The following is a 24,104-nucleotide window of genomic DNA, read 5'->3' on the forward strand; positions in this document are numbered from 1 at the left end:
CATTACACGAACAGGAGAGCAATACCACGACTGCGTTTATACCACACTAGTCCTACAAAAACACTGGATTTCAAGGGCATTGCGCGTCCAACGATTTCAGAGGACGCCACGCAATTTAATGAGATTCAGGGAAACTACTTGAAAAAGACACACGTTTTCTCAGAATGTCATGCTGTCTGGCCTCCAGGGGAGCCGAAGAGCCTTTTTGGCCCCAGGAGAAATGGACGATCACACGAAAGGGAATAAAGGAAACCGCTCTATCGTCTAAACGCTCTCGTGCGCCAAAAGGCACCACCCTGCCCCGTGTGAGGCTCGAACTCACGACCTTCAGATTATGAGACTGACGCGCTGCCTAACTGCGCCAACGAGGCATGTGCTTCAGCTGGGCTGAGCGGTGAAGCACTAGCTTCCAGTTATCGTCTGCCATTCGGTGGACCTCCAAAAATACTGCTCGCCCTCAGCCCTCATGTCAGGATGGCCGAGCGGTCTAAGGCGCTGCGTTCAGGTCGCAGTCTCCCCTGGAGGCGTGGGTTCGAATCCCACTTCTGACAAGGCTAACCTTTGGCTGTGGGCTCAGGCTGGAGTCTTTAACCCTCTGGCGAGTTGATTTTAAACCTTAACAAGAGCACTGCGACGACACGGCCACGCATTACACGAACAGGAGAGCAATACCACGACTGCGTTTATACCACACTAGTCCTACAAAAACACTGGATTTCAAGGGCATTGCGCGTCCAACGATTTCAGAGGACGCCACGCAATTTAATGAGATTCAGGGAAACTACTTGAAAAAGACACACGTTTTCTCAGAATGTCATGCTGTCTGGCCTCCAGGGGAGCCGAAGAGCCTTTTTGGCCCCAGGAGAAATGGACGATCACACGAAAGGGAATAAAGGAAACCGCTCTATCGTCTAAACGCTCTCGTGCGCCAAAAGGCACCACCCTGCCCCGTGTGAGGCTCGAACTCACGACCTTCAGATTATGAGACTGACGCGCTGCCTAACTGCGCCAACGAGGCATGTGCTTCAGCTGGGCTGAGCGGTGAAGCACTAGCTTCCAGTTATCGTCTGCCATTCGGTGGACCTCCAAAAATACTGCTCGCCCTCAGCCCTCATGTCAGGATGGCCGAGCGGTCTAAGGCGCTGCGTTCAGGTCGCAGTCTCCCCTGGAGGCGTGGGTTCGAATCCCACTTCTGACAAGGCTAACCTTTGGCTGTGGGCTCAGGCTGGAGTCTTTAACCCTCTGGCGAGTTGATTTTAAACCTTAACAAGAGCACTGCGACGACACGGCCACGCATTACACGAACAGGAGAGCAATACCACGACTGCGTTTATACCACACTAGTCCTACAAAAACACTGGATTTCAAGGGCATTGCGCGTCCAACGATTTCAGAGGACGCCACGCAATTTAATGAGATTCAGGGAAACTACTTGAAAAAGACACACGTTTTCTCAGAATGTCATGCTGTCTGGCCTCCAGGGGAGCCGAAGAGCCTTTTTGGCCCCAGGAGAAATGGACGATCACACGAAAGGGAATAAAGGAAACCGCTCTATCGTCTAAACGCTCTTGTGCGCCAAAAGGCACCACCCTGCCCCGTGTGAGGCTCGAACTCACGACCTTCAGATTATGAGACTGACGCGCTGCCTAACTGCGCCAACGAGGCATGTGCTTAGGCTGGGCTGAGCGGTGAAACACTAGCTTCCAGTTATCGTCTGCCATTCGGTGGAGCTCCAAAAATACTGCTCGCCCTCAGCCCTCTTGTCAGGATGGCCGAGCGGTCTAAGGCGCTGCGTTCAGGTCGCAGTCTCCCCTGGAGGCGTGGGTTCGAATCCCACTTCTGACAAGGCTAACCTTTGGCTGTGGGCTCAGGCTGGAGTCTTTAACCCTCTGGCGAGTTGATTTTAAACCTTAACAAGAGCACTGCGACGACACGGCCACGCATTACACGAACAGGAGAGCAATACCACGACTGCGTTTATACCACACTAGTCCTACAAAAACACTGGATTTCAAGGGCATTGCGCGTCCAACGATTTCAGAGGACGCCACGCAATTTAATGAGATTCAGGGAAACTACTTGAAAAAGACACACGTTTTCTCAGAATGTCATGCTGTCTGGCCTCCAGGGGAGCCGAAGAGCCTTTTTGGCCCCAGGAGAAATGGACGATCACACGAAAGGGAATAAAGGAAACCGCTCTATCGTCTAAACGCTCTCGTGCGCCAAAAGGCACCACCCTGCCCCGTGTGAGGCTCGAACTCACGACCTTCAGATTATGAGACTGACGCGCTGCCTAACTGCGCCAACGAGGCATGTGCTTTGGCTGGGCTGAGCGGTGAAGCACTAACTTCCAGTTATCGTCTGCCATTCGGTGGAGCTCCAAAAATACTGCTCGCCCTCAGCCCTCTTGTCAGGATGGCCGAGCGGTCTAAGGCGCTGCGTTCAGGTCGCAGTCTCCCCTGGAGGCGTGGGTTCGAATCCCACTTCTGACAAGGCTAACCTTTGGCTGTGGGCTCAGGCTGGAGTCTTTAACCCTCTGGCGAGTTGATTTTAAACCTTAACAAGAGCACTGCGACGACACGGCCACGCATTACACGAACAGGAGAGCAATACCACGACTGCGTTTATACCACACTAGTCCTACAAAAACACTGGATTTCAAGGGCATTGCGCGTCCAACGATTTCAGAGGACGCCACGCAATTTAATGAGATTCAGGGAAACTACTTGAAAAAGACACACGTTTTCTCAGAATGTCATGCTGTCTGGCCTCCAGGGGAGCCGAAGAGCCTTTTTGGCCCCAGGAGAAATGGACGATCACACGAAAGGGAATAAAGGAAACCGCTCTATCGTCTAAACGCTCTCGTGCGCCAAAAGGCACCACCCTGCCCCGTGTGAGGCTCGAACTCACGACCTTCAGATTATGAGACTGACGCGCTGCCTAACTGCGCCAACGAGGCATGTGCTTTGGCTGGGCTGAGCGGTGAAGCACTAACTTCCAGTTATCGTCTGCCATTCGGTGGAGGTCCAAAAATACTGCTCGCCCTCAGCCCTCTTGTCAGGATGGCCGAGCGGTCTAAGGCGCTGCGTTCAGGTCGCAGTCTCCCCTGGAGGCGTGGGTTCGAATCCCACTTCTGACAAGGCTAACCTTTGGCTGTGGGCTCAGGCTGGAGTCTTTAACCCTCTGGCGAGTTGATTTTAAACCTTAACAAGAGCACTGCGACGACACGGCCACGCATTACACGAACAGGAGAGCAATACCATGACTGTGTTTATACCACACTAGTCCTACAAAAACACTGGATTTCAAGGGCATTGCGCGTCCAACGATTTCAGAGGACGCCACGCAATTTAATGAGATTCAGGGAAACTACTTGAAAAAGACACACGTTTTCTCAGAATGTCATGCTGTCTGGCCTCCAGGGGAGCCGAAGAGCCTTTTTGGCCCCAGGAGAAATGGACGATCACACGAAAGGGAATAAAGGAAACCGCTCTATCGTCTAAACGCTCTCGTGCGCCAAAAGGCACCACCCTGCCCCGTGTGAGGCTCGAACTCACGACCTTCAGATTATGAGACTGACGCGCTGCCTAACTGCGCCAACGAGGCATGTGCTTCAGCTGGGCTGAGCGGTGAAGCACTAGCTTCCAGTTATCGTCTGCCATTCGGTGGACCTCCAAAAATACTGCTCGCCCTCAGCCCTCATGTCAGGATGGCCGAGCGGTCTAAGGCGCTGCGTTCAGGTCGCAGTCTCCCCTGGAGGCGTGGGTTCGAATCCCACTTCTGACAAGGCTAACCTTTGGCTGTGGGCTCAGGCTGGAGTCTTTAACCCTCTGGCGAGTTGATTTTAAACCTTAACAAGAGCACTGCGACGACACGGCCACGCATTACACGAACAGGAGAGCAATACCACGACTGCGTTTATACCACACTAGTCCTACAAAAACACTGGATTTCAAGGGCATTGCGCGTCCAACGATTTCAGAGGACGCCACGCAATTTAATGAGATTCAGGGAAACTACTTGAAAAAGACACACGTTTTCTCAGAATGTCATGCTGTCTGGCCTCCAGGGGAGCCGAAGAGCCTTTTTGGCCCCAGGAGAAATGGACGATCACACGAAAGGGAATAAAGGAAACCGCTCTATCGTCTAAACGCTCTCGTGCGCCAAAAGGCACCACCCTGCCCCGTGTGAGGCTCGAACTCACGACCTTCAGATTATGAGACTGACGCGCTGCCTAACTGCGCCAACGAGGCATGTGCTTCAGCTGGGCTGAGCGGTGAAGCACTAGCTTCCAGTTATCGTCTGCCATTCGGTGGACCTCCAAAAATACTGCTCGCCCTCAGCCCTCATGTCAGGATGGCCGAGCGGTCTAAGGCGCTGCGTTCAGGTCGCAGTCTCCCCTGGAGGCGTGGGTTCGAATCCCACTTCTGACAAGGCTAACCTTTGGCTGTGGGCTCAGGCTGGAGTCTTTAACCCTCTGGCGAGTTGATTTTAAACCTTAACAAGAGCACTGCGACGACACGGCCACGCATTACACGAACAGGAGAGCAATACCACGACTGCGTTTATACCACACTAGTCCTACAAAAACACTGGATTTCAAGGGCATTGCGCGTCCAACGATTTCAGAGGACGCCACGCAATTTAATGAGATTCAGGGAAACTACTTGAAAAAGACACACGTTTTCTCAGAATGTCATGCTGTCTGGCCTCCAGGGGAGCCGAAGAGCCTTTTTGGCCCCAGGAGAAATGGACGATCACACGAAAGGGAATAAAGGAAACCGCTCTATCGTCTAAATGCTCTTGTGCGCCAAAAGGCACCACCCTGCCCCGTGTGAGGCTCGAACTCACGACCTTCAGATTATGAGACTGACGCGCTGCCTAACTGCGCCAACGAGGCATGTGCTTAGGCTGGGCTGAGCGGTGAAGCACTAGCTTCCAGTTATCGTCTGCCATTCGGTGGACCTCCAAAAATACTGCTCGCCCTCAGCCCTCGTGTCAGGATGGCCGAGCGGTCTAAGGCGCTGCGTTCAGGTCGCAGTCTCCCCTGGAGGCGTGGGTTCGAATCCCACTTCTGACAAGGCTAACCTTTGGCTGTGGGCTCAGGCTGGAGTCTTTAACCCTCTGGCGAGTTGATTTTAAACCTTAACAAGAGCACTGCGACGACACGGCCACGCATTACACGAACAGGAGAGCAATACCACGACTGCGTTTATACCACACTAGTCCTACAAAAACACTGGATTTCAAGGGCATTGCGCGTCCAACGATTTCAGAGGACGCCACGCAATTTAATGAGATTCAGGGAAACTACTTGAAAAAGACACACGTTTTCTCAGAATGTCATGCTGTCTGGCCTCCAGGGGAGCCGAAGAGCCTTTTTGGCCCCAGGAGAAATGGACGATCACACGAAAGGGAATAAAGGAAACCGCTCTATCGTCTAAACGCTCTTGTGCGCCAAAAGGCACCACCCTGCCCCGTGTGAGGCTCGAACTCACGACCTTCAGATTATGAGACTGACGCGCTGCCTAACTGCGCCAACGAGGCATGTGCTTTGGCTGGGCTGAGCGGTGAAGCACTAACTTCCAGTTATCGTCTGCCATTCGGTGGAGCTCCAAAAATACTGCTCGCCCTCAGCCCTCTTGTCAGGATGGCCGAGCGGTCTAAGGCGCTGCGTTCAGGTCGCAGTCTCCCCTGGAGGCGTGGGTTCGAATCCCACTTCTGACAAGGCTAACCTTTGGCTGTGGGCTCAGGCTGGAGTCTTTAACCCTCTGGCGAGTTGATTTTAAACCTTAACAAGAGCACTGCGACGACACGGCCACGCATTACACGAACAGGAGAGCAATACCACGACTGCGTTTATACCACACTAGTCCTACAAAAACACTGGATTTCAAGGGCATTGCGCGTCCAACGATTTCAGAGGACGCCACGCAATTTAATGAGATTCAGGGAAACTACTTGAAAAAGACACACGTTTTCTCAGAATGTCATGCTGTCTGGCCTCCAGGGGAGCCGAAGAGCCTTTTTGGCCCCAGGAGAAATGGACGATCACACGAAAGGGAATAAAGGAAACCGCTCTATCGTCTAAACGCTCTCGTGCGCCAAAAGGCACCACCCTGCCCCGTGTGAGGCTCGAACTCACGACCTTCAGATTATGAGACTGACGCGCTGCCTAACTGCGCCAACGAGGCATGTGCTTTGGCTGGGCTGAGCGGTGAAGCACTAACTTCCAGTTATCGTCTGCCATTCGGTGGAGCTCCAAAAATACTGCTCGCCCTCAGCCCTCTTGTCAGGATGGCCGAGCGGTCTAAGGCGCTGCGTTCAGGTCGCAGTCTCCCCTGGAGGCGTGGGTTCGAATCCCACTTCTGACAAGGCTAACCTTTGGCTGTGGGCTCAGGCTGGAGTCTTTAACCCTCTGGCGAGTTGATTTTAAACCTTAACAAGAGCACTGCGACGACACGGCCACGCATTACACGAACAGGAGAGCAATACCACGACTGCGTTTATACCACACTAGTCCTACAAAAACACTGGATTTCAAGGGCATTGCGCGTCCAACGATTTCAGAGGACGCCACGCAATTTAATGAGATTCAGGGAAACTACTTGAAAAAGACACACGTTTTCTCAGAATGTCATGCTGTCTGGCCTCCAGGGGAGCCGAAGAGCCTTTTTGGCCCCAGGAGAAATGGACGATCACACGAAAGGGAATAAAGGAAACCGCTCTATCGTCTAAACGCTCTCGTGCGCCAAAAGGCACCACCCTGCCCCGTGTGAGGCTCGAACTCACGACCTTCAGATTATGAGACTGACGCGCTGCCTAACTGCGCCAACGAGGCATGTGCTTTGGCTGGGCTGAGCGGTGAAGCACTAACTTCCAGTTATCGTCTGCCATTCGGTGGAGGTCCAAAAATACTGCTCGCCCTCAGCCCTCTTGTCAGGATGGCCGAGCGGTCTAAGGCGCTGCGTTCAGGTCGCAGTCTCCCCTGGAGGCGTGGGTTCGAATCCCACTTCTGACAAGGCTAACCTTTGGCTGTGGGCTCAGGCTGGAGTCTTTAACCCTCTGGCGAGTTGATTTTAAACCTTAACAAGAGCACTGCGACGACACGGCCACGCATTACACGAACAGGAGAGCAATACCACGACTGCGTTTATACCACACTAGTCCTACAAAAACACTGGATTTCAAGGGCATTGCGCGTCCAACGATTTCAGAGGACGCCACGCAATTTAATGAGATTCAGGGAAACTACTTGAAAAAGACACACGTTTTCTCAGAATGTCATGCTGTCTGGCCTCCAGGGGAGCCGAAGAGCCTTTTTGGCCCCAGGAGAAATGGACGATCACACGAAAGGGAATAAAGGAAACCGCTCTATCGTCTAAACGCTCTCGTGCGCCAAAAGGCACCACCCTGCCCCGTGTGAGGCTCGAACTCACGACCTTCAGATTATGAGACTGACGCGCTGCCTAACTGCGCCAACGAGGCATGTGCTTCAGCTGGGCTGAGCGGTGAAGCACTAGCTTCCAGTTATCGTCTGCCATTCGGTGGACCTCCAAAAATACTGCTCGCCCTCAGCCCTCATGTCAGGATGGCCGAGCGGTCTAAGGCGCTGCGTTCAGGTCGCAGTCTCCCCTGGAGGCGTGGGTTCGAATCCCACTTCTGACAAGGCTAACCTTTGGCTGTGGGCTCAGGCTGGAGTCTTTAACCCTCTGGCGAGTTGATTTTAAACCTTAACAAGAGCACTGCGACGACACGGCCACGCATTACACGAACAGGAGAGCAATACCACGACTGCGTTTATACCACACTAGTCCTACAAAAACACTGGATTTCAAGGGCATTGCGCGTCCAACGATTTCAGAGGACGCCACGCAATTTAATGAGATTCAGGGAAACTACTTGAAAAAGACACACGTTTTCTCAGAATGTCATGCTGTCTGGCCTCCAGGGGAGCCGAAGAGCCTTTTTGGCCCCAGGAGAAATGGCCGATCACACGAAAGGGAATAAAGGAAACCGCTCTATCGTCTAATCGCTCTCGTGCGCCAAAAGGCACCACCCTGCCCCGTGTGAGGCTCGAACTCACGACCTTCAGATTATGAGACTGACGCGCTGCCTAACTGCGCCAACGAGGCATGTGCTTCAGCTGGGCTGAGCGGTGAAGCACTAGCTTCCAGTTATCGTCTGCCATTCGGTGGACCTCCAAAAATACTGCTCGCCCTCAGCCCTCGTGTCAGGATGGCCGAGCGGTCTAAGGCGCTGCGTTCAGGTCGCAGTCTCCCCTGGAGGCGTGGGTTCGAATCCCACTTCTGACAAGGCTAACCTTTGGCTGTGGGCTCAGGCTGGAGTCTTTAACCCTCTGGCGAGTTGATTTTAAACCTTAACAAGAGCACTGCGACGACACGGCCACGCATTACACGAACAGGAGAGCAATACCACGACTGCGTTTATACCACACTAGTCCTACAAAAACACTGGATTTCAAGGGCATTGCGCGTCCAACGATTTCAGAGGACGCCACGCAATTTAATGAGATTCAGGGAAACTACTTGAAAAAGACACACGTTTTCTCAGAATGTCATGCTGTCTGGCCTCCAGGGGAGCCGAAGAGCCTTTTTGGCCCCAGGAGAAATGGACGATCACACGAAAGGGAATAAAGGAAACCGCTCTATCGTCTAAACGCTCTTGTGCGCCAAAAGGCACCACCCTGCCCCGTGTGAGGCTCGAACTCACGACCTTCAGATTATGAGACTGACGCGCTGCCTAACTGCGCCAACGAGGCATGTGCTTTGGCTGGGCTGAGCGGTGAAGCACTAACTTCCAGTTATCGTCTGCCATTCGGTGGAGCTCCAAAAATACTGCTCGCCCTCAGCCCTCTTGTCAGGATGGCCGAGCGGTCTAAGGCACTGCGTTCAGGTCGCAGTCTCCCCTGGAGGCGTGGGTTCGAATCCCACTTCTGACAAGGCTAACCTTTGGCTGTGGGCTCAGGCTGGAGTCTTTAACCCTCTGGCGAGTTGATTTTAAACCTTAACAAGAGCACTGCGACGACACGGCCACGCATTACACGAACAGGAGAGCAATACCACGACTGCGTTTATACCACACTAGTCCTACAAAAACACTGGATTTCAAGGGCATTGCGCGTCCAACGATTTCAGAGGACGCCACGCAATTTAATGAGATTCAGGGAAACTACTTGAAAAAGACACACGTTTTCTCAGAATGTCATGCTGTCTGGCCTCCAGGGGAGCCGAAGAGCCTTTTTGGCCCCAGGAGAAATGGACGATCACACGAAAGGGAATAAAGGAAACCGCTCTATCGTCTAAACGCTCTCGTGCGCCAAAAGGCACCACCCTGCCCCGTGTGAGGCTCGAACTCACGACCTTCAGATTATGAGACTGACGCGCTGCCTAACTGCGCCAACGAGGCATGTGCTTTGGCTGGGCTGAGCGGTGAAGCACTAACTTCCAGTTATCGTCTGCCATTCGGTGGAGGTCCAAAAATACTGCTCGCCCTCAGCCCTCTTGTCAGGATGGCCGAGCGGTCTAAGGCGCTGCGTTCAGGTCGCAGTCTCCCCTGGAGGCGTGGGTTCGAATCCCACTTCTGACAAGGCTAACCTTTGGCTGTGGGCTCAGGCTGGAGTCTTTAACCCTCTGGCGAGTTGATTTTAAACCTTAACAAGAGCACTGCGACGACACGGCCACGCATTACACGAACAGGAGAGCAATACCATGACTGTGTTTATACCACACTAGTCCTACAAAAACACTGGATTTCAAGGGCATTGCGCGTCCAACGATTTCAGAGGACGCCACGCAATTTAATGAGATTCAGGGAAACTACTTGAAAAAGACACACGTTTTCTCAGAATGTCATGCTGTCTGGCCTCCAGGGGAGCCGAAGAGCCTTTTTGGCCCCAGGAGAAATGGACGATCACACGAAAGGGAATAAAGGAAACCGCTCTATCGTCTAAACGCTCTCGTGCGCCAAAAGGCACCACCCTGCCCCGTGTGAGGCTCGAACTCACGACCTTCAGATTATGAGACTGACGCGCTGCCTAACTGCGCCAACGAGGCATGTGCTTCAGCTGGGCTGAGCGGTGAAGCACTAGCTTCCAGTTATCGTCTGCCATTCGGTGGACCTCCAAAAATACTGCTCGCCCTCAGCCCTCATGTCAGGATGGCCGAGCGGTCTAAGGCGCTGCGTTCAGGTCGCAGTCTCCCCTGGAGGCGTGGGTTCGAATCCCACTTCTGACAAGGCTAACCTTTGGCTGTGGGCTCAGGCTGGAGTCTTTAACCCTCTGGCGAGTTGATTTTAAACCTTAACAAGAGCACTGCGACGACATGGCCACGCATTACACGAACAGGAAAGCAATACCACGACTGCGTTTATACCACACTAGTCCTACAAAAACACTGGATTTCAAGGGCATTGCGCGTCCAACGATTTCAGAGGACGCCACGCAATTTAATGAGATTCAGGGAAACTACTTGAAAAAGACACACGTTTTCTCAGAATGTCATGCTGTCTGGCCTCCAGGGGAGCCGAAGAGCCTTTTTGGCCCCAGGAGAAATGGACGATCACACGAAAGGGAATAAAGGAAACCGCTCTATCGTCTAATCGCTCTCGTGCGCCAAAAGGAACCACCATGCCCCGTGTGAGGCTCGAACTCACGACCTTCAGATTATGAGACTGACGCGCTGCCTAACTGCACCAACGAGGCATGTGCTTCAGCTGGGCTGAGCGGTGAAGCACTAGCTTCCAGTTATCGTCTGCCATTCGGTGGACCTCCAAAAATACTGCTCGCCCTCAGCCCTCATGTCAGGATGGCCGAGCGGTCTAAGGCGCTGCGTTCAGGTCGCAGTCTCCCCTGGAGGCGTGGGTTCGAATCCCACTTCTGACAAGGCTAACCTTTGGCTGTGGGCTCAGGCTGGAGTCTTTAACCCTCTGGCGAGTTGATTTTAAAACTTAACAAGAGCACTGCGACGACACGGCCACGCATTACACGAACAGGAGAGCAATACCACGACTGCGTTTATACCACACTAGTCCTACAAAAACACTGGATTTCAAGGGCATTGCGCGTCCAACGATTTCAGAGGACGCCACGCAATTTAATGAGATTCAGGGAAACTACTTGAAAAAGACACACGTTTTCTCAGAATGTCATGCTGTCTGGCCTCCAGGGGAGCCGAAGAGCCTTTTTGGCCCCAGGAGAAATGGACGATCACACGAAAGGGAATAAAGGAAACCGCTCTATCGTCTAAACGCTCTCGTGCGCCAAAAGGCACCACCCTGCCCCGTGTGAGGCTCGAACTCACGACCTTCAGATTATGAGACTGACGCGCTGCCTAACTGCGCCAACGAGGCATGTGCTTCGGCTGGGCTGAGCGGTGAAGCACTAGCTTCCAGTTATCGTCTGCCATTCGGTGGAGCTCCAAAAATACTGCTCGCCCTCAGCCCTCGTGTCAGGATGGCCGAGCGGTCTAAGGCGCTGCGTTCAGGTCGCAGTCTCCCCTGGAGGCGTGGGTTCGAATCCCACTTCTGACAAGGCTAACCTTTGGCTGTGGGCTCAGGCTGGAGTCTTTAACCCTCTGGCGAGTTGATTTTAAACCTTAACAAGAGCACTGCGACGACACGGCCACGCATTACACGAACAGGAGAGCAATACCACGACTGCGTTTATACCACACTAGTCCTACAAAAACACTGGATTTCAAGGGCATTGCGCGTCCAACGATTTCAGAGGACGCCACGCAATTTAATGAGATTCAGGGAAACTACTTGAAAAAGACACACGTTTTCTCAGAATGTCATGCTGTCTGGCCTCCAGGGGAGCCGAAGAGCCTTTTTGGCCCCAGGAGAAATGGACGATCACACGAAAGGGAATAAAGGAAACCGCTCTATCGTCTAAACGCTCTCGTGCGCCAAAAGGCACCACCCTGCCCCGTGTGAGGCTCGAACTCACGACCTTCAGATTATGAGACTGACGCGCTGCCTAACTGCGCCAACGAGGCATGTGCTTTGGCTGGGCTGAGCGGTGAAGCACTAACTTCCAGTTATCGTCTGCCATTCGGTGGAGGTCCAAAAATACTGCTCGCCCTCAGCCCTCTTGTCAGGATGGCCGAGCGGTCTAAGGCGCTGCGTTCAGGTCGCAGTCTCCCCTGGAGGCGTGGGTTCGAATCCCACTTCTGACAAGGCTAACCTTTGGCTGTGGGCTCAGGCTGGAGTCTTTAACCCTCTGGCGAGTTGATTTTAAACCTTAACAAGAGCACTGCGACGACACGGCCACGCATTACACGAACAGGAGAGCAATACCATGACTGTGTTTATACCACACTAGTCCTACAAAAACACTGGATTTCAAGGGCATTGCGCGTCCAACGATTTCAGAGGACGCCACGCAATTTAATGAGATTCAGGGAAACTACTTGAAAAAGACACACGTTTTCTCAGAATGTCATGCTGTCTGGCCTCCAGGGGAGCCGAAGAGCCTTTTTGGCCCCAGGAGAAATGGACGATCACACGAAAGGGAATAAAGGAAACCGCTCTATCGTCTAAACGCTCTCGTGCGCCAAAAGGCACCACCCTGCCCCGTGTGAGGCTCGAACTCACGACCTTCAGATTATGAGACTGACGCGCTGCCTAACTGCGCCAACGAGGCATGTGCTTCGGCTGGGCTGAGCAGTGAAGCACTAGCTTCCAGTTATCGTCTGCCATTCGGTGGAGCTCCAAAAATACTGCTCGCCCTCAGCCCTCTTGTCAGGATGGCCGAGCGGTCTAAGGCGCTGCGTTCAGGTCGCAGTCTCCCCTGGAGGCGTGGGTTCGAATCCCACTTCTGACAAGGCTAACCTTTGGCTGTGGGCTCAGGCTGGAGTCTTTAACCCTCTGGCGAGTTGATTTTAAACCTTAACAAGAGCACTGCGACGACACGGCCACGCATTACACGAACAGGAGAGCAATACCATGACTGTGTTTATACCACACTAGTCCTACAAAAACACTGGATTTCAAGGGCATTGCGCGTCCAACGATTTCAGAGGACGCCACGCAATTTAATGAGATTCAGGGAAACTACTTGAAAAAGACACACGTTTTCTCAGAATGTCATGCTGTCTGGCCTCCAGGGGAGCCGAAGAGCCTTTTTGGCCCCAGGAGAAATGGACGATCACACGAAAGGGAATAAAGGAAACCGCTCTATCGTCTAAACGCTCTCGTGCGCCAAAAGGCACCACCCTGCCCCGTGTGAGGCTCGAACTCACGACCTTCAGATTATGAGACTGACGCGCTGCCTAACTGCGCCAACGAGGCATGTGCTTCAGCTGGGCTGAGCGGTGAAGCACTAGCTTCCAGTTATCGTCTGCCATTCGGTGGACCTCCAAAAATACTGCTCGCCCTCAGCCCTCATGTCAGGATGGCCGAGCGGTCTAAGGCGCTGCGTTCAGGTCGCAGTCTCCCCTGGAGGCGTGGGTTCGAATCCCACTTCTGACAAGGCTAACCTTTGGCTGTGGGCTCAGGCTGGAGTCTTTAACCCTCTGGCGAGTTGATTTTAAACCTTAACAAGAGCACTGCGACGACACGGCCACGCATTACACGAACAGGAGAGCAATACCACGACTGCGTTTATACCACACTAGTCCTACAAAAACACTGGATTTCAAGGGCATTGCGCGTCCAACGATTTCAGAGGACGCCACGCAATTTAATGAGATTCAGGGAAACTACTTGAAAAAGACACACGTTTTCTCAGAATGTCATGCTGTCTGGCCTACAGGGGAGCCGAAGAGCCTTTTTGGCCCCAGGAGAAATGGACGATCACACGAAAGGGAATAAAGGAAACCGCTCTATCTTCTAAACGCTCTCGTGCGCCAAAAGGCACCACCCTGCCCCGTGTGAGGCTCGAACTCACGACCTTCACATTATGAGACTGACGCGCTGCCTAACTGCGCCAACGAGGCATGTGCTTCAGCTGGGCTGAGCGGTGAAGCACTAGCTTCCAGTTATCGTCTGCCATTCGGTGGACCTCCAAAAATACTGCTCGCCCTCAGCCCTCATGTCAGGATGGCCGAGCGGTCTAAGGCGCTGCGTTCAGGTCGCAGTCTCCCCTGGAGGCGTGGGTTCGAATCCCACTTCTGACAAGGCTAACCTTTGGCTGTGGGCTCAGGCTGGAGTCTTTAACCCTCTGGCGAGTTGATTTTAAACCTTAACAAGAGCACTGCGACGACACGGCCACGCATTACACGAACAGGAGAGCAATACCACGACTGCGTTTATACCACACTAGTCCTACAAAAACACTGGATTTCAAGGGCATTGCGCGTCCAACGATTTCAGAGGACGCCACGCAATTTAATGAGATTCAGGGAAACTACTTGAAAAAGACACACGTTTTCTCAGAATGTCATGCTGTCTGGCCTCCAGGGGAGCCGAAGAGCCTTTTTGGCCCCAGGAGAAATGGACGATCACACGAAAGGGAATAAAGGAAACCGCTCTATCGTCTAAACGCTCTCGTGCGCCAAAAGGCACCACCCTGCCCCGTGTGAGGCTCGAACTCACGACCTTCAGATTATGAGACTGACGCGCTGCCTAACTGCGCCAACGAGGCATGTGCTTAGGCTGGGCTGAGCGGTGAAGCACTAGCTTCCAGTTATCGTCTGCCATTCGGTGGACCTCCAAAAATACTGCTCGCCCTCAGCCCTCGTGTCAGGATGGCCGAGCGGTCTAAGGCGCTGCGTTCAGGTCGCAGTCTCCCCTGGAGGCGTGGGTTCGAATCCCACTTCTGACAAGGCTAACCTTTGGCTGTGGGCTCAGGCTGGAGTCTTTAACCCTCTGGCGAGTTGATTTTAAACCTTAACAAGAGCACTGCGACGACACGGCCACGCATTACACGAACAGGAGAGCAATACCACGACTGCGTTTATACCACACTAGTCCTACAAAAACACTGGATTTCAAGGGCATTGCGCGTCCAACGATTTCAGAGGACGCCACGCAATTTAATGAGATTCAGGGAAACTACTTGAAAAAGACACACGTTTTCTCAGAATGTCATGCTGTCTGGCCTCCAGGGGAGCCGAAGAGCCTTTTTGGCCCCAGGAGAAATGGACGATCACACGAAAGGGAATAAAGGAAACCGCTCTATCGTCTAAACGCTCTTGTGCGCCAAAAGGCACCACCCTGCCCCGTGTGAGGCTCGAACTCACGACCTTCAGATTATGAGACTGACGCGCTGCCTAACTGCGCCAACGAGGCATGTGCTTTGGCTGGGCTGAGCGGTGAAGCACTAACTTCCAGTTATCGTCTGCCATTCGGTGGAGCTCCAAAAATACTGCTCGCCCTCAGCCCTCTTGTCAGGATGGCCGAGCGGTCTAAGGCGCTGCGTTCAGGTCGCAGTCTCCCCTGGAGGCGTGGGTTCGAATCCCACTTCTGACAAGGCTAACCTTTGGCTGTGGGCTCAGGCTGGAGTCTTTAACCCTCTGGCGAGTTGATTTTAAACCTTAACAAGAGCACTGCGACGACACGGCCACGCATTACACGAACAGGAGAGCAATACCACGACTGCGTTTATACCACACTAGTCCTACAAAAACACTGGATTTCAAGGGCATTGCGCGTCCAACGATTTCAGAGGACGCCACGCAATTTAATGAGATTCAGGGAAACTACTTGAAAAAGACACACGTTTTCTCAGAATGTCATGCTGTCTGGCCTCCAGGGGAGCCGAAGAGCCTTTTTGGCCCCAGGAGAAATGGACGATCACACGAAAGGGAATAAAGGAAACCGCTCTATCGTCTAAACGCTCTCGTGCGCCAAAAGGCACCACCCTGCCCCGTGTGAGGCTCGAACTCACGACCTTCAGATTATGAGACTGACGCGCTGCCTAACTGCGCCAACGAGGCATGTGCTTTGGCTGGGCTGAGCGGTGAAGCACTAACTTCCAGTTATCGTCTGCCATTCGGTGGAGGTCCAAAAATACTGCTCGCCCTCAGCCCTCTTGTCAGGATGGCCGAGCGGTCTAAGGCGCTGCGTTCAGGTCGCAGTCTCCCCTGGAGGCGTGGGTTCGAATCCCACTTCTGACAAGGCTAACCTTTGGCTGTGGGCTCAGGCTGGAGTCTTTAACCCTCTGGCGAGTTGATTTTAAACCTTAACAAGAGCACTGCGACGACACGGCCACGCATTACACGAACAGGAGAGCAATACCACGACTGCGTTTATACCACACTAGTCCTACAAAAACACTGGATTTCAAGGGCATTGCGCGTCCAACGATTTCAGAGGACGCCACGCAATTTAATGAGATTCAGGGAAACTACTTGAAAAAGACACACGTTTTCTCAGAATGTCATGCTGTCTGGCCTCCAGGGGAGCCGAAGAGCCTTTTTGGCCCCAGGAGAAATGGACGATCACACGAAAGGGAATAAAGGAAACCGCTCTATCGTCTAAACGCTCTCGTGCGCCAAAAGGCACCACCCTGCCCCGTGTGAGGCTCGAACTCACGACCTTCAGATTATGAGACTGACGCGCTGCCTAACTGCGCCAACGAGGCATGTGCTTCAGCTGGGCTGAGCGGTGAAGCACTAGCTTCCAGTTATCGTCTGCCATTCGGTGGACCTCCAAAAATACTGCTCGCCCTCAGCCCTCATGTCAGGATGGCCGAGCGGTCTAAGGCGCTGCGTTCAGGTCGCAGTCTCCCCTGGAGGCGTGGGTTCGAATCCCACTTCTGACAAGGCTAACCTTTGGCTGTGGGCTCAGGCTGGAGTCTTTAACCCTCTGGCGAGTTGATTTTAAACCTTAACAAGAGCACTGCGACGACACGGCCACGCATTACACGAACAGGAGAGCAATACCACGACTGCGTTTATACCACACTAGTCCTACAAAAACACTGGATTTCAAGGGCATTGCGCGTCCAACGATTTCAGAGGACGCCACGCAATTTAATGAGATTCAGGGAAACTACTTGAAAAAGACACACGTTTTCTCAGAATGTCATGCTGTCTGGCCTCCAGGGGAGCCGAAGAGCCTTTTTGGCCCCAGGAGAAATGGACGATCATACGAAAGGGAATAAAGGAAACCGCTCTATCGTCTAAACGCTCTCATGCGCCAAAAGGCACCACCCTGCCCCGTGTGAGGCTCGAACTCACGACCTTCAGATTATGAGACTGACGCGCTGCCTAACTGCGCCAACGAGGCATGTGCTTCGGCTGGGCTGAGCAGTGAAGCACTAGCTTCCAGTTATCGTCTGCCATTCGGTGGAGCTCCAAAAATACTGCTCGCCCTCAGCCCTCTTGTCAGGATGGCCGAGCGGTCTAAGGCGCTGCGTTCAGGTCGCAGTCTCCCCTGGAGGCGTGGGTTCGAATCCCACTTCTGACAAGGCTAACCTTTGGCTGTGGGCTCAGGCTGGAGTCTTTAACCCTCTGGCGAGTTGATTTTAAACCTTAACAAGAGCACTGCGACGACACGGCCACGCATTACAGGAACAGGAGAGCAATACCACGACAGCGTTTATACCACACTAGTCCTACAAAAACACTGGATTTCAAGGGCATTGCGCGTCCAACGATTTCAGAGGACGCCACGCAATTTAATGAGATTCAGGGAAACTACTTGAAAAAGACACACGTTTTCTCAGAATGTCATGCTGTCTGGCCTCCAGGGGAGCCGAAGAGCCTTTTTGGCCCCAGGAGCAATGGACGATCACACGAAAGGGAATAAAGGAAACCGCTCTATCGTCTAAACGCTCTCGTGCGCCAAAAGGCACCACCCTGCCCCGTGTGAGGCTCGAACTCACGACCTTCAGATTATGAGACTGACGCGCTGCCTAACTGCGCCAACGAGGCATGTGCTTTGGCTGGGCTGAGCGGTGAAGCACTAACTTCCAGTTATCGTCTGCCATTCGGTGGAGGTCCAAAAATACTGCTCGCCCTCAGCCCTCTCGTCAGGATGGCCGAGCGGTCTAAGGCGCTGCGTTCAGGTCGCAGTCTCCCCTGGAGGCGTGGGTTCGAATCCCACTTCTGACAAGGCTAACCTTTGGCTGTGGGCTCAGGCTGGAGTCTTTAACCCTCTGGCGAGTTGATTTTAAACCTTAACAAGAGCACTGCGACGACACGGCCACGCATTACACGAACAGGAGAGCAATACCACGACTGCGTTTATACCACACTAGTCCTACAAAAACACTGGATTTCAAGGGCATTGCGCGTCCAACGATTTCAGAGGACGCCACGCAATTTAATGAGATTCAGGGAAACTACTTGAAAAAGACACACGTTTTCTCAGAATGTCATGCTGTCTGGCCTACAGGGGAGCCGAAGAGCCTTTTTGGCCCCAGGAGAAATGGACGATCATACGAAAGGGAATAAAGGAAACCGCTCTATCGTCTAAACGCTCTCATGCGCCAAAAGGCACCACCCTGCCCCGTGTGAGGCTCGAACTCACGACCTTCAGATTATGAGACTGACGCGCTGCCTAACTGCGCCAACGAGGCATGTGCTTCGGCTGGGCTGAGCAGTGAAGCACTAGCTTCCAGTTATCGTCTGCCATTCGGTGGAGCTCCAAAAATACTGCTCGCCCTCAGCCCTCGTGTCAGGATGGCCGAGCGGTCTAAGGCGCTGCGTTCAGGTCGCAGTCTCCCCTGGAGGCGTGGGTTCGAATCCCACTTCTGACAAGGCTAACCTTTGGCTGTGGGCTCAGGCTGGAGTCTTTAACCCTCTGGCGAGTTGATTTTAAACCTTAACAAGAGCACTGCGACGACACGGCCACGCATTACACGAACAGGAGAGCAATACCACGACTGCGTTTATACCACACTAGTCCTACAAAAACACTGGATTTCAAGGGCATTGCGCGTCCAACGATTTCAGAGGACGCCACGCAATTTAATGAGATTCAGGGAAACTACTTGAAAAAGACACACGTTTTCTCAGAATGTCATGCTGTCTGGCCTCCAGGGGAGCCGAAGAGCCTTTTTGGCCCCAGGAGAAATGGACGATCACACGAAAGGGAATAAAGGAAACCGCTCTATCGTCTAAATGCTCTCGTGCGCCAAAAGGCACCACCCTGCCCCGTGTGAGGCTCGAACTCACGACCTTCAGATTATGAGACTGACGCGCTGCCTAACTGCGCCAACGAGGCATGTGCTTCGGCTGGGCTGAGCGGTGAAGCACTAGCTTCCAGTTATCGTCTGCCATTCGGTGGAGCTCCAAAAATACTGCTCGCCCTCAGCCCTCTTGTCAGGATGGCCGAGCGGTCTAAGGCGCTGCGTTCAGGTCGCAGTCTCCCCTGGAGGCGTGGGTTCGAATCCCACTTCTGACAAGGCTAACCTTTGGCTGTGGGCTCAGGCTGGAGTCTTTAACCCTCTGGCGAGTTGATTTTAAACCTTAACAAGAGCACTGCGACGACACGGCCACGCATTACACGAACAGGAGAGCAATACCACGACTGCGTTTATACCACACTAGTCCTACAAAAACACTGGATTTCAAGGGCATTGCGCGTCCAACGATTTCAGAGGACGCCACGCAATTTAATGAGATTCAGGGAAACTACTTGAAAAAGACACACGTTTTCTCAGAATGTCATGCTGTCTGGCCTCCAGGGGAGCCGAAGAGCCTTTTTGGCCCCAGGAGAAATGGACGATCACACGAAAGGGAATAAAGGAAACCGCTCTATCGTCTAAACGCTCTCGTGCGCCAAAAGGCACCACCCTGCCCCGTGTGAGGCTCGAACTCACGACCTTCAGATTATGAGACTGACGCGCTGCCTAACTGCGCCAACGAGGCATGTGCTTTGGCTGGGCTGAGCGGTGAAGCACTAACTTCCAGTTATCGTCTGCCATTCGGTGGAGCTCCAAAAATACTGCTCGCCCTCAGCCCTCTTGTCAGGATGGCCGAGCGGTCTAAGGCGCTGCGTTCAGGTCGCAGTCTCCCCTGGAGGCGTGGGTTCGAATCCCACTTCTGACAAGGCTAACCTTTGGCTGTGGGCTCAGGCTGGAGTCTTTAACCCTCTGGCGAGTTGATTTTAAACCTTAACAAGAGCACTGCGACGACACGGCCACGCATTACACGAACAGGAGAGCAATACCACGACTGCGTTTATACCACACTAGTCCTACAAAAACACTGGATTTCAAGGGCATTGCGCGTCCAACGATTTCAGAGGACGCCACGCAATTTAATGAGATTCAGGGAAACTACTTGAAAAAGACACACGTTTTCTCAGAATGTCATGCTGTCTGGCCTCCAGGGGAGCCGAAGAGCCTTTTTGGCCCCAGGAGAAATGGACGATCACACGAAAGGGAATAAAGGAAACCGCTCTATCGTCTAAACGCTCTCGTGCGCCAAAAGGCACCACCCTGCCCCGTGTGAGGCTCGAACTCACGACCTTCAGATTATGAGACTGACGCGCTGCCTAACTGCGCCAACGAGGCATGTGCTTTGGCTGGGCTGAGCGGTGAAGCACTAACTTCCAGTTATCGTCTGCCATTCGGTGGAGGTCCAAAAATACTGCTCGCCCTCAGCCCTCTTGTCAGGATGGCCGAGCGGTCTAAGGCGCTGCGTTCAGGTCGCAGTCTCCCCTGGAGGCGTGGGTTCGAATCCCACTTCTGACAAGGCTAACCTTTGGCTGTGGGCTCAGGCTGGAGTCTTTAACCCTCTGGCGAGTTGATTTTAAACCTTAACAAGAGCACTGCGACGACACGGCCACGCATTACACGAACAGGAGAGCAATACCACGACTGCGTTTATACCACACTAGTCCTACAAAAACACTGGATTTCAAGGGCATTGCGCGTCCAACGATTTCAGAGGACGCCACGCAATTTAATGAGATTCAGGGAAACTACTTGAAAAAGACACACGTTTTCTCAGAATGTCATGCTGTCTGGCCTCCAGGGGAGCCGAAGAGCCTTTTTGGCCCCAGGAGAAATGGACGATCACACGAAAGGGAATAAAGGAAACCGCTCTATCGTCTAAACGCTCTCGTGCGCCAAAAGGCACCACCCTGCCCCGTGTGAGGCTCGAACTCACGACCTTCAGATTATGAGACTGACGCGCTGCCTAACTGCGCCAACGAGGCATGTGCTTCAGCTGGGCTGAGCGGTGAAGCACTAGCTTCCAGTTATCGTCTGCCATTCGGTGGACCTCCAAAAATACTGCTCGCCCTCAGCCCTCATGTCAGGATGGCCGAGCGGTCTAAGGCGCTGCGTTCAGGTCGCAGTCTCCCCTGGAGGCGTGGGTTCGAATCCCACTTCTGACAAGGCTAACCTTTGGCTGTGGGCTCAGGCTGGAGTCTTTAACCCTCTGGCGAGTTGATTTTAAACCTTAACAAGAGCACTGCGACGACACGGCCACGCATTACACGAACAGGAGAGCAATACCACGACTGCGTTTATACCACACTAGTCCTACAAAAACACTGGATTTCAAGGGCATTGCGCGTCCAACGATTTCAGAGGACGCCACGCAATTTAATGAGATTCAGGGAAACTACTTGAAAAAGACACACGTTTTCTCAGAATGTCATGCTGTCTGGCCTCCAGGGGAGCCGAAGAGCCTTTTTGGCCCCAGGAGAAATGGACGATCACACGAAAGGGAATAAAGGAAACCGCTCTATCGTCTAAACGCTCTCGTGCGCCAAAAGGCACCACCCTGCCCCGTGTGAGGCTCGAACTCACGACCTTCAGATTATGAGACTGACGCGCTGCCTAACTGCGCCAACGAGGCATGTGCTTCAGCTGGGCTGAGCGGTGAAGCACTAGCTTCCAGTTATCGTCTGCCATTCGGTGGACCTCCAAAAATACTGCTCGCCCTCAGCCCTCATGTCAGGATGGCCGAGCGGTCTAAGGCGCTGCGTTCAGGTCGCAGTCTCCCCTGGAGGCGTGGGTTCGAATCCCACTTCTGACAAGGCTAACCTTTGGCTGTGGGCTCAGGCTGGAGTCTTTAACCCTCTGGCGAGTTGATTTTAAACCTTAACAAGAGCACTGCGACGACACGGCCACGCATTACACGAACAGGAGAGCAATACCACGACTGCGTTTATACCACACTAGTCCTACAAAAACACTGGATTTCAAGGGCATTGCGCGTCCAACGATTTCAGAGGACGCCACGCAATTTAATGAGATTCAGGGAAACTACTTGAAAAAGACACACGTTTTCTCAGAATGTCATGCTGTCTGGCCTCCAGGGGAGCCGAAGAGCCTTTTTGGCCCCAGGAGAAATGGACGATCACACGAAAGGGAATAAAGGAAACCGCTCTATCGTCTAAACGCTCTTGTGCGCCAAAAGGCACCACCCTGCCCCGTGTGAGGCTCGAACTCACGACCTTCAGATTATGAGACTGACGCGCTGCCTAACTGCGCCAACGAGGCATGTGCTTTGGCTGGGCTGAGCGGTGAAGCACTAACTTCCAGTTATCGTCTGCCATTCGGTGGAGCTCCAAAAATACTGCTCGCCCTCAGCCCTCTTGTCAGGATGGCCGAGCGGTCTAAGGCGCTGCGTTCAGGTCGCAGTCTCCCCTGGAGGCGTGGGTTCGAATCCCACTTCTGACAAGGCTAACCTTTGGCTGTGGGCTCAGGCTGGAGTCTTTAACCCTCTGGCGAGTTGATTTTAAACCTTAACAAGAGCACTGCGACGACACGGCCACGCATTACACGAACAGGAGAGCAATACCACGACTGCGTTTATACCACACTAGTCCTACAAAAACACTGGATTTCAAGGGCATTGCGCGTCCAACGATTTCAGAGGACGCCACGCAATTTAATGAGATTCAGGGAAACTACTTGAAAAAGACACACGTTTTCTCAGAATGTCATGCTGTCTGGCCTCCAGGGGAGCCGAAGAGCCTTTTTGGCCCCAGGAGAAATGGACGATCACACGAAAGGGAATAAAGGAAACCGCTCTATCGTCTAAACGCTCTCGTGCGCCAAAAGGCACCACCCTGCCCCGTGTGAGGCTCGAACTCACGACCTTCAGATTATGAGACTGACGCGCTGCCTAACTGCGCCAACGAGGCATGTGCTTTGGCTGGGCTGAGCGGTGAAGCACTAACTTCCAGTTATCGTCTGCCATTCGGTGGAGGTCCAAAAATACTGCTCGCCCTCAGCCCTCTTGTCAGGATGGCCGAGCGGTCTAAGGCGCTGCGTTCAGGTCGCAGTCTCCCCTGGAGGCGTGGGTTCGAATCCCACTTCTGACAAGGCTAACCTTTGGCTGTGGGCTCAGGCTGGAGTCTTTAACCCTCTGGCGAGTTGATTTTAAACCTTAACAAGAGCACTGCGACGACACGGCCACGCATTACACGAACAGGAGAGCAATACCATGACTGTGTTTATACCACACTAGTCCTACAAAAACACTGGATTTCAAGGGCATTGCGCGTCCAACGATTTCAGAGGACGCCACGCAATTTAATGAGATTCAGGGAAACTACTTGAAAAAGACACACGTTTTCTCAGAATGTCATGCTGTCTGGCCTCCAGGGGAGCCGAAGAGCCTTTTTGGCCCCAGGAGAAATGGACGATCACACGAAAGGGAATAAAGGAAACCGCTCTATCGTCTAAACGCTCTCGTGCGCCAAAAGGCACCACCCTGCCCCGTGTGAGGCTCGAACTCACGACCTTCAGATTATGAGACTGACGCGCTGCCTAACTGCGCCAACGAGGCATGTGCTTCAGCTGGGCTGAGCGGTGAAGCACTAGCTTCCAGTTATCGTCTGCCATTCGGTGGACCTCCAAAAATACTGCTCGCCCTCAGCCCTCATGTCAGGATGGCCGAGCGGTCTAAGGCGCTGCGTTCAGGTCGCAGTCTCCCCTGGAGGCGTGGGTTCGAATCCCACTTCTGACAAGGCTAACCTTTGGCTGTGGGCTCAGGCTGGAGTCTTTAACCCTCTGGCGAGTTGATTTTAAACCTTAACAAGAGCACTGCGACGACACGGCCACGCATTACACGAACAGGAGAGCAATACCACGACTGCGTTTATACCACACTAGTCCTACAAAAACACTGGATTTCAAGGGCATTGCGCGTCCAACGATTTCAGAGGACGCCACGCAATTTAATGAGATTCAGGGAAACTACTTGAAAAAGACACACGTTTTCTCAGAA

At 53.1% G+C, this 24,104-nt stretch overlaps 36 non-coding genes across 36 annotated transcripts; all 36 read left to right on the top strand.

Annotated features, from left to right (window-relative positions):
• The first annotated feature begins 468 nt into the window (after positions 1-468).
• Positions 469-551, top strand: trnal-cag (transfer RNA leucine (anticodon CAG)). The gene has a single exon. It is a non-coding gene; the product is annotated as a tRNA-Leu (tRNA).
• A 564-nt stretch (positions 552-1,115) lies between these two features.
• Positions 1,116-1,198, top strand: trnal-cag (transfer RNA leucine (anticodon CAG)). Its single transcript has one exon. It is a non-coding gene; the product is annotated as a tRNA-Leu (tRNA).
• A 564-nt stretch (positions 1,199-1,762) lies between these two features.
• On the top strand, positions 1,763-1,845 carry trnal-cag (transfer RNA leucine (anticodon CAG)). The gene has a single exon. It is a non-coding gene; the product is annotated as a tRNA-Leu (tRNA).
• Positions 1,846-2,409: 564 nt separating this feature from the next.
• On the top strand, positions 2,410-2,492 carry trnal-cag (transfer RNA leucine (anticodon CAG)). The gene has a single exon. It is a non-coding gene; the product is annotated as a tRNA-Leu (tRNA).
• Positions 2,493-3,056: 564 nt separating this feature from the next.
• On the top strand, positions 3,057-3,139 carry trnal-cag (transfer RNA leucine (anticodon CAG)). Its single transcript has one exon. It is a non-coding gene; the product is annotated as a tRNA-Leu (tRNA).
• A 564-nt stretch (positions 3,140-3,703) lies between these two features.
• Positions 3,704-3,786, top strand: trnal-cag (transfer RNA leucine (anticodon CAG)). Its single transcript has one exon. It is a non-coding gene; the product is annotated as a tRNA-Leu (tRNA).
• A 564-nt stretch (positions 3,787-4,350) lies between these two features.
• On the top strand, positions 4,351-4,433 carry trnal-cag (transfer RNA leucine (anticodon CAG)). The gene has a single exon. It is a non-coding gene; the product is annotated as a tRNA-Leu (tRNA).
• A 564-nt stretch (positions 4,434-4,997) lies between these two features.
• Positions 4,998-5,080, top strand: trnal-cag (transfer RNA leucine (anticodon CAG)). Its single transcript has one exon. It is a non-coding gene; the product is annotated as a tRNA-Leu (tRNA).
• A 564-nt stretch (positions 5,081-5,644) lies between these two features.
• Positions 5,645-5,727, top strand: trnal-cag (transfer RNA leucine (anticodon CAG)). The gene has a single exon. It is a non-coding gene; the product is annotated as a tRNA-Leu (tRNA).
• A 564-nt stretch (positions 5,728-6,291) lies between these two features.
• trnal-cag (transfer RNA leucine (anticodon CAG)) lies at positions 6,292-6,374 on the top strand. Its single transcript has one exon. It is a non-coding gene; the product is annotated as a tRNA-Leu (tRNA).
• A 564-nt stretch (positions 6,375-6,938) lies between these two features.
• trnal-cag (transfer RNA leucine (anticodon CAG)) lies at positions 6,939-7,021 on the top strand. Its single transcript has one exon. It is a non-coding gene; the product is annotated as a tRNA-Leu (tRNA).
• A 564-nt stretch (positions 7,022-7,585) lies between these two features.
• Positions 7,586-7,668, top strand: trnal-cag (transfer RNA leucine (anticodon CAG)). Its single transcript has one exon. It is a non-coding gene; the product is annotated as a tRNA-Leu (tRNA).
• A 564-nt stretch (positions 7,669-8,232) lies between these two features.
• Positions 8,233-8,315, top strand: trnal-cag (transfer RNA leucine (anticodon CAG)). The gene has a single exon. It is a non-coding gene; the product is annotated as a tRNA-Leu (tRNA).
• Positions 8,316-9,526: 1,211 nt separating this feature from the next.
• trnal-cag (transfer RNA leucine (anticodon CAG)) lies at positions 9,527-9,609 on the top strand. The gene has a single exon. It is a non-coding gene; the product is annotated as a tRNA-Leu (tRNA).
• Positions 9,610-10,173: 564 nt separating this feature from the next.
• On the top strand, positions 10,174-10,256 carry trnal-cag (transfer RNA leucine (anticodon CAG)). The gene has a single exon. It is a non-coding gene; the product is annotated as a tRNA-Leu (tRNA).
• A 564-nt stretch (positions 10,257-10,820) lies between these two features.
• Positions 10,821-10,903, top strand: trnal-cag (transfer RNA leucine (anticodon CAG)). Its single transcript has one exon. It is a non-coding gene; the product is annotated as a tRNA-Leu (tRNA).
• A 564-nt stretch (positions 10,904-11,467) lies between these two features.
• Positions 11,468-11,550, top strand: trnal-cag (transfer RNA leucine (anticodon CAG)). The gene has a single exon. It is a non-coding gene; the product is annotated as a tRNA-Leu (tRNA).
• Positions 11,551-12,114: 564 nt separating this feature from the next.
• trnal-cag (transfer RNA leucine (anticodon CAG)) lies at positions 12,115-12,197 on the top strand. Its single transcript has one exon. It is a non-coding gene; the product is annotated as a tRNA-Leu (tRNA).
• A 564-nt stretch (positions 12,198-12,761) lies between these two features.
• trnal-cag (transfer RNA leucine (anticodon CAG)) lies at positions 12,762-12,844 on the top strand. Its single transcript has one exon. It is a non-coding gene; the product is annotated as a tRNA-Leu (tRNA).
• A 564-nt stretch (positions 12,845-13,408) lies between these two features.
• trnal-cag (transfer RNA leucine (anticodon CAG)) lies at positions 13,409-13,491 on the top strand. The gene has a single exon. It is a non-coding gene; the product is annotated as a tRNA-Leu (tRNA).
• A 564-nt stretch (positions 13,492-14,055) lies between these two features.
• trnal-cag (transfer RNA leucine (anticodon CAG)) lies at positions 14,056-14,138 on the top strand. Its single transcript has one exon. It is a non-coding gene; the product is annotated as a tRNA-Leu (tRNA).
• A 564-nt stretch (positions 14,139-14,702) lies between these two features.
• Positions 14,703-14,785, top strand: trnal-cag (transfer RNA leucine (anticodon CAG)). The gene has a single exon. It is a non-coding gene; the product is annotated as a tRNA-Leu (tRNA).
• A 564-nt stretch (positions 14,786-15,349) lies between these two features.
• trnal-cag (transfer RNA leucine (anticodon CAG)) lies at positions 15,350-15,432 on the top strand. The gene has a single exon. It is a non-coding gene; the product is annotated as a tRNA-Leu (tRNA).
• Positions 15,433-15,996: 564 nt separating this feature from the next.
• On the top strand, positions 15,997-16,079 carry trnal-cag (transfer RNA leucine (anticodon CAG)). The gene has a single exon. It is a non-coding gene; the product is annotated as a tRNA-Leu (tRNA).
• A 564-nt stretch (positions 16,080-16,643) lies between these two features.
• trnal-cag (transfer RNA leucine (anticodon CAG)) lies at positions 16,644-16,726 on the top strand. Its single transcript has one exon. It is a non-coding gene; the product is annotated as a tRNA-Leu (tRNA).
• Positions 16,727-17,290: 564 nt separating this feature from the next.
• trnal-cag (transfer RNA leucine (anticodon CAG)) lies at positions 17,291-17,373 on the top strand. The gene has a single exon. It is a non-coding gene; the product is annotated as a tRNA-Leu (tRNA).
• Positions 17,374-17,937: 564 nt separating this feature from the next.
• On the top strand, positions 17,938-18,020 carry trnal-cag (transfer RNA leucine (anticodon CAG)). Its single transcript has one exon. It is a non-coding gene; the product is annotated as a tRNA-Leu (tRNA).
• Positions 18,021-18,584: 564 nt separating this feature from the next.
• trnal-cag (transfer RNA leucine (anticodon CAG)) lies at positions 18,585-18,667 on the top strand. The gene has a single exon. It is a non-coding gene; the product is annotated as a tRNA-Leu (tRNA).
• Positions 18,668-19,231: 564 nt separating this feature from the next.
• Positions 19,232-19,314, top strand: trnal-cag (transfer RNA leucine (anticodon CAG)). The gene has a single exon. It is a non-coding gene; the product is annotated as a tRNA-Leu (tRNA).
• Positions 19,315-19,878: 564 nt separating this feature from the next.
• Positions 19,879-19,961, top strand: trnal-cag (transfer RNA leucine (anticodon CAG)). The gene has a single exon. It is a non-coding gene; the product is annotated as a tRNA-Leu (tRNA).
• A 564-nt stretch (positions 19,962-20,525) lies between these two features.
• On the top strand, positions 20,526-20,608 carry trnal-cag (transfer RNA leucine (anticodon CAG)). The gene has a single exon. It is a non-coding gene; the product is annotated as a tRNA-Leu (tRNA).
• Positions 20,609-21,172: 564 nt separating this feature from the next.
• Positions 21,173-21,255, top strand: trnal-cag (transfer RNA leucine (anticodon CAG)). Its single transcript has one exon. It is a non-coding gene; the product is annotated as a tRNA-Leu (tRNA).
• A 564-nt stretch (positions 21,256-21,819) lies between these two features.
• On the top strand, positions 21,820-21,902 carry trnal-cag (transfer RNA leucine (anticodon CAG)). Its single transcript has one exon. It is a non-coding gene; the product is annotated as a tRNA-Leu (tRNA).
• A 564-nt stretch (positions 21,903-22,466) lies between these two features.
• On the top strand, positions 22,467-22,549 carry trnal-cag (transfer RNA leucine (anticodon CAG)). Its single transcript has one exon. It is a non-coding gene; the product is annotated as a tRNA-Leu (tRNA).
• Positions 22,550-23,113: 564 nt separating this feature from the next.
• Positions 23,114-23,196, top strand: trnal-cag (transfer RNA leucine (anticodon CAG)). The gene has a single exon. It is a non-coding gene; the product is annotated as a tRNA-Leu (tRNA).
• Positions 23,197-23,760: 564 nt separating this feature from the next.
• trnal-cag (transfer RNA leucine (anticodon CAG)) lies at positions 23,761-23,843 on the top strand. The gene has a single exon. It is a non-coding gene; the product is annotated as a tRNA-Leu (tRNA).
• The last annotated feature ends 261 nt before the right edge of the window (positions 23,844-24,104 follow it).

This window comes from Chanodichthys erythropterus, chromosome 8, assembly GCF_024489055.1.
Source record: "Chanodichthys erythropterus isolate Z2021 chromosome 8, ASM2448905v1, whole genome shotgun sequence".
NCBI lineage: Eukaryota > Metazoa > Chordata > Actinopteri > Cypriniformes > Xenocyprididae > Chanodichthys > Chanodichthys erythropterus.